This window comes from Dermacentor silvarum, chromosome 9 (assembly GCF_013339745.2).
Source record: "Dermacentor silvarum isolate Dsil-2018 chromosome 9, BIME_Dsil_1.4, whole genome shotgun sequence".
Lineage (NCBI taxonomy): Eukaryota > Metazoa > Arthropoda > Arachnida > Ixodida > Ixodidae > Dermacentor > Dermacentor silvarum.
In genome coordinates, this window is record NC_051162.1 from 150,853,563 (window position 1) to 150,863,150 (window position 9,588).

Genomic DNA, 9,588 nt, shown 5'->3' on the forward strand with positions numbered 1-9,588 from the left:
TCGTCGTGGTCGCTGAACTTTTTGATGGAGTTGATGTTGATCTTTCTGATGTTGCGGGTGGAGTTGCTGAGGTTGTGTTTTCATCACATTTGGTCTTTGAGTTGTTTTGGAAATCGTCCTGGCAATCTCTGGGTAGCCGGTGCATTGCTCGCTTGTGGGAGACTTGTCTGGTGGCAAAAGCATTGTGTCAGGCTTCACAGAAGGCTTTTCTGCGTCCAGTGGCGTAGCCAGAAATTTTGTTCGGGGGGGGGGGGGCTCAGGTTGCAGCGCGGCCTCCTCCTTATAGAATTTGTCGAGGGATCAAATGCATGAATAATAACTGCATTGCCAATTCCATTGTATATTAGATGCTGCAAACAAATTATTGAACGCTATGCACTGTCCATTAAAATATGTATGTTGTCATAAAAGAATAAATTCGTATGCCCCAAAAATTGTGGCAGAAATAACTGATATCAATGCTTCCGCGTGTTTTGGTCTAATTAATAAGCAAAGAAAACATCACATGAACTTTAGAACTATTGACCCTTTTCGCGGAGCAGTTTGTTTTAGAGAAACGAGATAGCGCTCACGGCGGCGCGCCATCCTCTCTCCTCAGCGACCGCGCACGAATACGAAACCATTACCGCTTCTACCTTGCTTCTGTGCGATCAGCTGTCGGAAATGCAACTGAGTTTTCACTAATACACTGTGCTCCAATCATGCTAGATTGAATAATATGGATTGAAGACGTGTGCAGTAGTTGGCTGCAAAAATAGTGACTGGCATGTTAAGGAATAGAATGAATCTATGTGGCGAAGTTCGCGGACCGCTGCTGCAACTGTCCGAACGTGTTACCGGCACTTCGTGATGTACCGCTTTCCTCGAGGGTACAGAAATTTGCTCATCCGCCAGCCTTGTATCGCTAACCGTCAAAGAAAGGGCTTCATCCCCAGAACGTCGGCAAGAATGAGTACCACTCGTTAAACAATGACAAAGGGAGTAGCGCCGCTTCCTGTAATAGTAAGTTTCGCGCACGTTATCTGTACACATCTGTCCAAATGGCAGGAAAACTTACGCCCACTCTATCGCCGACGTATCAAGAATAAGTGAATGGACTCACACTTGAATATATGCGCACTGTATACACACAATAAAGGACGGAATACACCTATGGCGCACCAATGGTCGAAGCTGAATGTTTCGTGATGGTCCACAAGAGTAAGCAAGTTACTAGCTGTAATATATATTTGCTACAAGGTATTACAATGTACAAAACAGCTACGTTTCAAGCCTCGTGCGCTGCAAGAGCAAATCTATCGGATTCGGAACTGAGCACACCCGCGAGTGATTAGGCAGAAAATAATCAGAAAGTGGCCGCACCGAGCAACTTCACTAAACTGACAAGCCACTGCTTCAAAATATTTGCCGAATAAAGAACAAAGAGCAAAACACACTAATCCTGACTGAATTCATAATCGGACAGCTTGGAATACATATTTATCCCCGCTTTTAGAACAAGCACCATATAGGCTGCTTATGCCATTTGGACATAGCTTAATCAGCTCCGAAAGCGCTTTTGCATGCTCTCTGAAGCCTTGATCAAAGCTTCGTGTCGTCCATCTAGTCACCGTCTATGATATCTCCGAAAACAGAGGTTTTCTAAGCCGCGCCGGCGTCATACACTTCCATTGTAAACAAGGAGGCAACTGAGGCAGTTGAGGCAAGCAATGGACGCGTCACCACGTGATCAAATATGGCAGCGCCCACGGGATTGCCGCGAAAAGGGTCAATATCAGTTCGAAACCAGCAAAGCAGTGCATGCAGCTTATATGAAAAACGTAAAGGCCATGAACTGAATAAGTTGAGGACAAATATTTTGATGAATCTTTGTCATTCAATATCCTTGTTTACATTTTTCAACATATGCAACGGCCAGGAAGAAACCTCAATGACGCTATCCCTCGTTGCAATCGATTGCGCAGGAGCAGCTGTAACTCGTAGTGTATTGTAATTACACCGAGATAATACTCGCAGCAGTGAGTACAAATAAAAAGTGGGAGTTCTGCAAAATATTATTAGAAATTGCGAAGATGGAATGGAATATACAAATGCGAAGATACAACTCGTTAAAGGGCAAAAAAAAGAGTCGCTGGAAACAAAGTTCACTGCTTGTATACACAAAACCTCGCAATAAGATATTTAAAAGTACGTATGAATCTCCAATAAATCTACGTATTTAAGCAAACATCAGTCTATATAATGCGTCAAATAAGACAAATAAACATGTTGCTCAGTCACACATAGTAAACGTTGCGCACAGAAAGACAGATGATCTAGGCAAGAACATAACTATGATCGCAGAAATTGTGATATGTACTTGGGCTATGCAGCGGTCGCGACAGCGCCATGTGGGTAGAATAATAGAGGAATAATGCATAAATCAGTACGAAAATGTGTAATTTACCTGCCTGCACAACGCCAAGAATTATTCTGCACCCAAAATTAAAGGAGGGTATTCCTTCGTTTCAAAAAAAGTTGTCGCAGTTTCACCTGAAAGGCGAAGCATCAATTGCGATAGCAAATTTGTAGAGAGCTATACGGAGTAATGATATTAGCTTTATCAGCTGTATAAACTTGGACATGCAGCAGCACCGGCAACACGCAGAACTGTTGTCGACGCCGTCGGCGTTTTGCCCGCGTTCGCTCAAAATGCGTGCGGCGTTTGTGACTGTTGCCGGAGCCTCTGATATAAATAGGCACTTGGTGCCGCAGCTAAACGTCACCTCCCTTCCCTCCCCCCCCCCTCCTCCACGGCCTCTCGCGCGTCGGAAGAAGGCGCGTTTGCTCTACATATATGGTGATTGTAAAGGAGGAAAGAGACGCCTACTTCTGCAACCCTTAAGGGAGCACGGCGCAGAACGCGCGTTTGTTCTCCGCCGTGCGTTCACTCCCCGTGAAAGCGCACGTCCCTCGCGCCCTTTCACTCGCACATACAGCGTTCGGCGGCGCGCGGCGACGATTTCATCTCCATAGACGTCATACGGAACCTCACGGCGACGGCGACGGCTGAAATCTGCTTTTGAGTGTCCATATAATTGCTATCGCAATAAAAAGAAATAAAAGCAGGTAGCTGAAAATGAAAGAAAAGGAAAGCGAAGGCCACAGATGATGTGGCAAGTTGAAGTACCCAATATCCGAGTGTGTTTTTGGCGAACGCCGCGTGGGCCGGGCTTTCAATGAGCAAGTTCGGTCAAAATTGGTTATTGGTATTCTCGTAATTTTTGTATTCGCGTGATAATTATGATCATGATGCTAACTGCTAGAATAAACGGCGAAAATTTCTGCGGTTTTAAAAGCTAATGAACGGTCATACGTTTTCATAATTAAGAACTTATGGACCTGAAGGAACAGTGCTTTTTACTTGCATTGATTTTTTCTGCTTCGCTATCTAAAGGACAAACTTCTCTCGGCGGGAAAGTTGAGCGAAGCGGTCAGTGACTTCGGACACGTTGATGCCGACGTCTCTGTGGCTGTATAGAAGCGCCAGCCTAACCATGCGTTCCACAGACATTGTATAGCGCAAGTAGTTTTTAGTAAACTCTTGTTAAAAAAAATATTGTCTGCGCTGGCAGTGATCACTGGAAGGGTGACTAGAAGCTGCAGCAGCATTTACACATTTACATAGAACCTGCTGTCGCAATGAGAGATGGGCATCTAATCCGGTGCTAAAACCTAAAACACTCCCTTGATGTCGTGGCATACTTGTTTAGGTACCTTGCAGAAACAGTAGGCTGTTCGATTCCAGCGATGTCCGTCGTTTCGACAGGAAGTATGGAGAAGCAGCCTGCTTTTGAATCTAGGCTTTCTTTGATAATTTCACCACAAATTTCTATAATTTGGTTTTGTGCGTCTGGGCTTAAATACGAGGCATTACTGGGGCAACTTTCCAAATGGTTCTTCAGATATGTATCTCCACAATCAGCTCGCATGCGAAGAAGCACTCTGAAAATGCCTGTATTTTCAGCAGGGGCATTGCTTAAATCCATAGGGCCCCTGTCCCTGTGGCAACGGAGAGCCAGACCTTGTCGCCCGCAAAAAAAAAATTATCAATAATAGGCCGTTTACTTTCTTCTGTTTTCTCATATTTTACTTTGCCTGCCCTGGTACAGCTGATCAATCACATTCTGCACGCTTCCTGAAAATGCTTGGAGAAAATTATCATCTGCTAGCTGACAGTCACGGTGATATTTAGTATTTTCGTGTGTGTGGGAGATTGCGTGCGCGCGCTTACATTTATGGAACGGCTTGGACACGAGCTTTGCAGTGCGCGCATGTTGGCCCAAGTTTATAAGAACATTAACCCCATAAAGTTCTAGAATTGAAAATCTTTTAAAGCATGCCTTTGGAAATGTCACCGCACCTTTCGCGTTAAAAATTGAGGAGAACTTTATACCCATAAAGTTTCGTAATTGAAATCCATGCGCTCTGTATATTCCGCGGCCGCTGCGAGATGCCGCAACGCGCCCGCTCGCTATCGAAAAGCCGTTGAAAGTTTGTGCTCGGATGGGGCTCCTTGCGTTACGTGACTCCAGGTGCAAGGGCGTTGTCACGAAATCCAGCCCGAGTTCGCAATGTTCGTGCCGAAATGTCTTTTCGAGCGTGAAAAAGACATTGTAGACTAAATCCAGAATGATTGCCGGCGTCGGTGGTAGTTTTGGTCGGTGGTGCATGCCCGCACGAAAAAATTTCGGGTGGGGCTGAAGCCCCATCAGCCCCCCCCCCCCCCCCCCCCGGCTACGCGCCTGTCTGCGTCTGCTATTATCATATGGCAAAGTGTGACGCTTAGGGTTTGCGAGGCTTCTTCAGTACCAGCGGTTCCTTGTGGTGTTGCATGTTGAAGAAAGTTTCTTTGTTGCGGAGTGGAATGGTCTCCTAACGAACGCGGCTTATCCGCTGCTGCCGAAAGTGCATTGTCTTCCTTGTGGAAAGAGCACACGCTCGTGGTGGTTTCCTTCTGTTGTCTTGGCGGGAAGGCAATGTGCTTCATGTCACCGCTGGAAGTAATAGCAACGCTCTTTCCTTGATTGGTGTGAACGGTACCGTAGCCTGAATTAATGCAGCTTGGAATCCTGGATGCTCAGTCATTGGATGATGTCGCTGTAGACGTGACTTCACCACGCGCTTCCAGTGATAGGTCCGACTCTGGAAAATTCGAGGTGCCATGCGCGAACGAAGCAATTCTGTGAAGCACGGGCTGCGGAATGAGCGTCATAGAAGACTGCCGTGACTTGAAACCAGGCGGCGGGTGGCACGTATAAGACGCAGTGAACGCATCCAATGCATTCGCGATGGCAGGAGTATGATAGCGTGATGAAGACGTACATATTCGCGATTCCTGCACGGCACTGAAACCTTGTGGAAAGTTTGGTCTTGAAGCGAAGCCACTTGGATATCCCTCAGCGAAGGGAGGCTTTACTATGTCCATTGTGCGTGGTGAAATCATGGCAGGCGTGCGATGTTTCGTTTTTTCGGGAGGATCACTATATGAGAAACTTGTCGATGATCGAGCCATGGGTGGCTTTGGTTGACACTGATGATGATTGCTACGTGTAGAATGCGGGTGGCTACGGCGATCCAGTTGCGATTGCTCCAGCTGTTGGATAATGAGGGAGTCTGCACCGTATACTTTAAATCGACTGATCATCTTTCTTTGATTTCTTTCCATGATTCTTTAAATTCAAATATGTGGGTCAGGTAGAAGCGAAATGCCTCACCGGTCAGGTATTCATCGAATCTGGCGACCATCTCCCGTTCCGACCATGATGCAGCGGTTGCGTGGAACTCGAAGAGGCGGAACCAGTCTTCCACGAGCCCATCGTCCGCTGATCCAGTGTACTTGGGAACGTCCAAGGCTTCCCATGGTGTGGTCATGATGCTGGTCGATGTCGGTGGTAGATCTCTGCGCTTCAGGTTCACGGCGTGGTGTTTAATACTTGCATGGTGATGTGAGCGCGATGGGGTGGCTGCGAGGTCTTTATCCTGTCGACTAGTGTGACGCGAGCAGGAGGTTGCGGACGTAGAACAACATGGTCGCCCGAACGCTGCCTTTAATCTTCATCTTCCTCCTTCACCACTAATGCACGGTACCGTCCTTGTGTGGTTCGTTACATATATATATATATATATATATATATATATATATATATATATATATCATCAGCCTATATTTGTGTCCACTGCAGTACGAAGACCTCTCCCTGTGATCTCCAATTGCCCCTGTCTTGCGCTAGCTGATTCCAACTTGCGCCTGAAAATTGCCTAAATTCTTCCCCCGCCTAGTTTTCTGCCGTCCTCGGCTGCCATTCCCTTCTCTTGGTATCCATTCTGTAACTCTAATGGTCCACCAGTTATCCATACTACGCATTACATGGCCTACCCAGTTCCATTTCTTCCGCTCAATGCCAACTAGAATATCGGCTATCCCCGTTTGTTCTCTGATCTACACCGCTCCCTTCTGGTGTCTTAACGTTAGGGCTAACATTTTTCGTTCCATCGCTCTTTGTGCGATCCTTAACTTCTTCTCGAGCTTGTTTGTTAACCTCCAAGTTTCTGTCCTATATGTTAGCACCAGTATAATGCAATGATTTTACACTTTTCTTTTAAACGACAGTGATAAGCTCCCAGTCCGGATTTGGTTATGCCTGCCGTATGCACTCCAACCCAATTTTGTTCTGTAAATTTCTTTCTCATGATTAGGACCCCCTGTAATTAATTGACCTAAATAAATGTACTCCTTTACGGACTCTAGAGGCTGACTGGCGATCCTGAATTCTTGTTACCTTGCCAGGCTATTGAACATTATCTTTGTCTTCTGCATACTAATCTTGACCCCCAGTCTTAAACTTTCTTGGTTAAGGTCCTCAATCATCTGCTGTTATTCGTCCCCATTGTTGCTGAATAGAACAATGTCATCTGCAAACCAAAGGTTGCTGAGATATTCGACGTGGATCCTCACTCCTAAGCCTTCCCAGTCTAAGAGCTTGAATACTCCTTCTAAGCTTGCATTCAATAGTAAAAACCATTATATATACATATGGTGTGGAATGAGCTTCATAAATAACAGTGGCGTGTAAGCTTACTGTGATGCTGGCTAACTAGGTTGTGACAACGCATAAAAAAAAAGCTGAATGAGGTCAACATTATCGTGCCCTTACCAAACTTCACCTTGTCGCAGAGAGGACCGTACACTAGACTTACAAGTTGTGTGGGAAGGAACGCATGCTCACCCTGCTGTGAAAACGTCAACATTTTGAACTGGTTAAAGAAATGGTTTCCTGCCGACAGGAAGGAAGCGCTGAGATTTGACCGCGTAAATTCAGACAAAATAGCAAGAGCACGCACCGTGGGAGGCTTTATCGTAGGTTCGCAAGGGTACTTTTGAAGCTCCTTAGCTACCTCTAGTACTTCAGTCCACATTGTCTGCCACTCACCGTTTTCCGCATGCCAACCAGTATGGCACCTTCTCAACATAACCTTGCCAACTACAATGCGAAAACACCTCAACACCTTAATAGACACGTCTGAGCGCAGCAAAGTTGATGTACTTCAAGTGCTTGCACGTAAACGCCTGTCGGCCACATTAACTCCTCTTATTCTAAATACTACGCAGATCTATCATTTTTTGGTATATGCATAGTGGACACTTGATATAAGCCTATTACCATGCGCTGTGTGGGCAGATTTTCTAAAGAAAACAATCTGTTTTACTGGGTTGCACGTGTAAAATTTTTTCTATAAGTTTTCTTGGTGACAAAAAAGGAAAAGGAAGTTTATTGCTACATGGCGCGTGATTCTTAACATTTTCGCGCCGTAAGTTGCCAGACGAAAAAAAATTACACTGTTTCAAAATACGCATACGTTAACTTAGAAATGTTTATTTTTCTAATAATTACAATCAGTAGTGCCATCCGCGGAGGCATCTGCTCGCAAATGACAGCATGATCTCAGGTTGAGCCGACTGAACCAACCTTAACGTTGTCCTGATGTGCAAAATTATTAAGCGAACGTGCTCAGAATTTTGAGTCAGTTAAGTATGACGACCTTCTCATGATTCTAAATTGGACAAGTTTGTCACAGTTCATTTTCAATACAAACACACTTCACAGAGATCAGCAAAGAAAACAGAGGACATCACACATGTCCAGGGAGATATAGCAACATTGCATGGCGTTTGTCTACATCGAACCAATGCTCACACGTCATTGTAATGTAAACTGAATTCCTAAATATTTAATTTGTGTCTGCAAATTTCAGATTGCAATGCTAGCTTGACACCTCCTTCGTGGGATGAATGTTTTGTTTATTAGCATTTGTTACAATAATGCTGATTGCGTGTCCTTAATTACAGCTACCGCGAAGTGCTCGATGTACGTGCGCGGACATCTTCCTAAACTCACGGCCGCTCCACGTAATTGCCAGATGTGGTTCAACAATTGCAGCTCCTCGAGACAAGTTTACATGCCATACAGTGATAAGTGTAAAGTTTATTGAATGGGCACTGAGGGTTGCAAGTCTTATGGCTTGCGGCAATATCAATAATTATCTTTTTGCAAAGCAATAAAACCATTTGACTTGTTCCAAAAGTCGCCAGCATGATTTCTTTATATCTTTAGGCAATTTGCCAGCAATGGTTTTGTCGTTGTGCTGCTAAGCCCAAGAGCGCGGATTCAACTCCCGGCCGTGGAGGCCGCATTTCGATGCGGGCGGAACCTAATAACGCTGGTGTACCGTGCATTGGAAGAAATGCCATATGGTTAATATTATTTCTGATTCCACCACTACAGTATGCCTGACAATAAGATCGCGGTTTTGCCACGTAAAATACCAGAATTCAATGCAGTACACCTATAATTAAACGGAGTGAGGTAAACCGAGTTATTCCGTACGAGTCCGAGAAAAGGTTCATTGAGGCGTGCCTATGTGCTCACTGCGCCAGCTGCTAGCGAGGTGCCACCTTCTACCACTGCTGCGTTGACGCCGCCACGAGGAAAAGCAAGTAGGCATGCTCACTTTCACAGCCCCGGGCTCAACACAAGGTGAAGAAGTTGCTATCGCCCTAGCTGCCTCTGATCCCCGATTTCAATATATCCTAACCGACTCGCGTGGGGCTTTTAGAAATTATGAAGCTGGTTGGGTCACCCCGCTAGCGGAAGGAATATTGCAGAAGTATAGTAACGGGGGAATCGATTCTACCCCCCGTTGCCTAGTCAGGACTCCGGGCCACCAGGATATAATGGGGAATGAAGCCGCGAACACGGTGGCCCGAGCACTTATCCACCGGGCGTCCCACTTAGGTCCTGAGTACCTGGAACCCGAAGGCGGCTATCTTCTTACATTCAAAGATATCACGAACTATTACAAGGACAGGCACCGCCAATACCCAACTCCTGCAAAGGGGTTGGGCAAGGTTGATGGACGCATCTTGTTCCGACTTTTCACTAGCACTTTAATGTGCCCGGCAATCTTAAAACATTTCGATTCTTCTTTCACTGGCAAGTACCAATGCTGTAGGAAGGTGGCTGACACCTACCACATGGTTTGGGCTTG

General features: G+C 45.7%; 1 long non-coding RNA gene across 1 annotated transcript in view; it reads left to right on the forward strand.

Moving 5' to 3' along the window:
- Positions 1-8,618, forward strand: part of LOC119464546 (uncharacterized) — a 28,720-nt gene extending 20,102 nt beyond the window's left edge. The window contains exon 4 of the long non-coding RNA XR_005194470.2: positions 8,390-8,618. This is a non-coding gene — a long non-coding RNA (uncharacterized LOC119464546). The remainder of the gene's footprint in view (positions 1-8,389) is intronic.
- Positions 8,619-9,588: the final 970 nt, after the last annotated feature.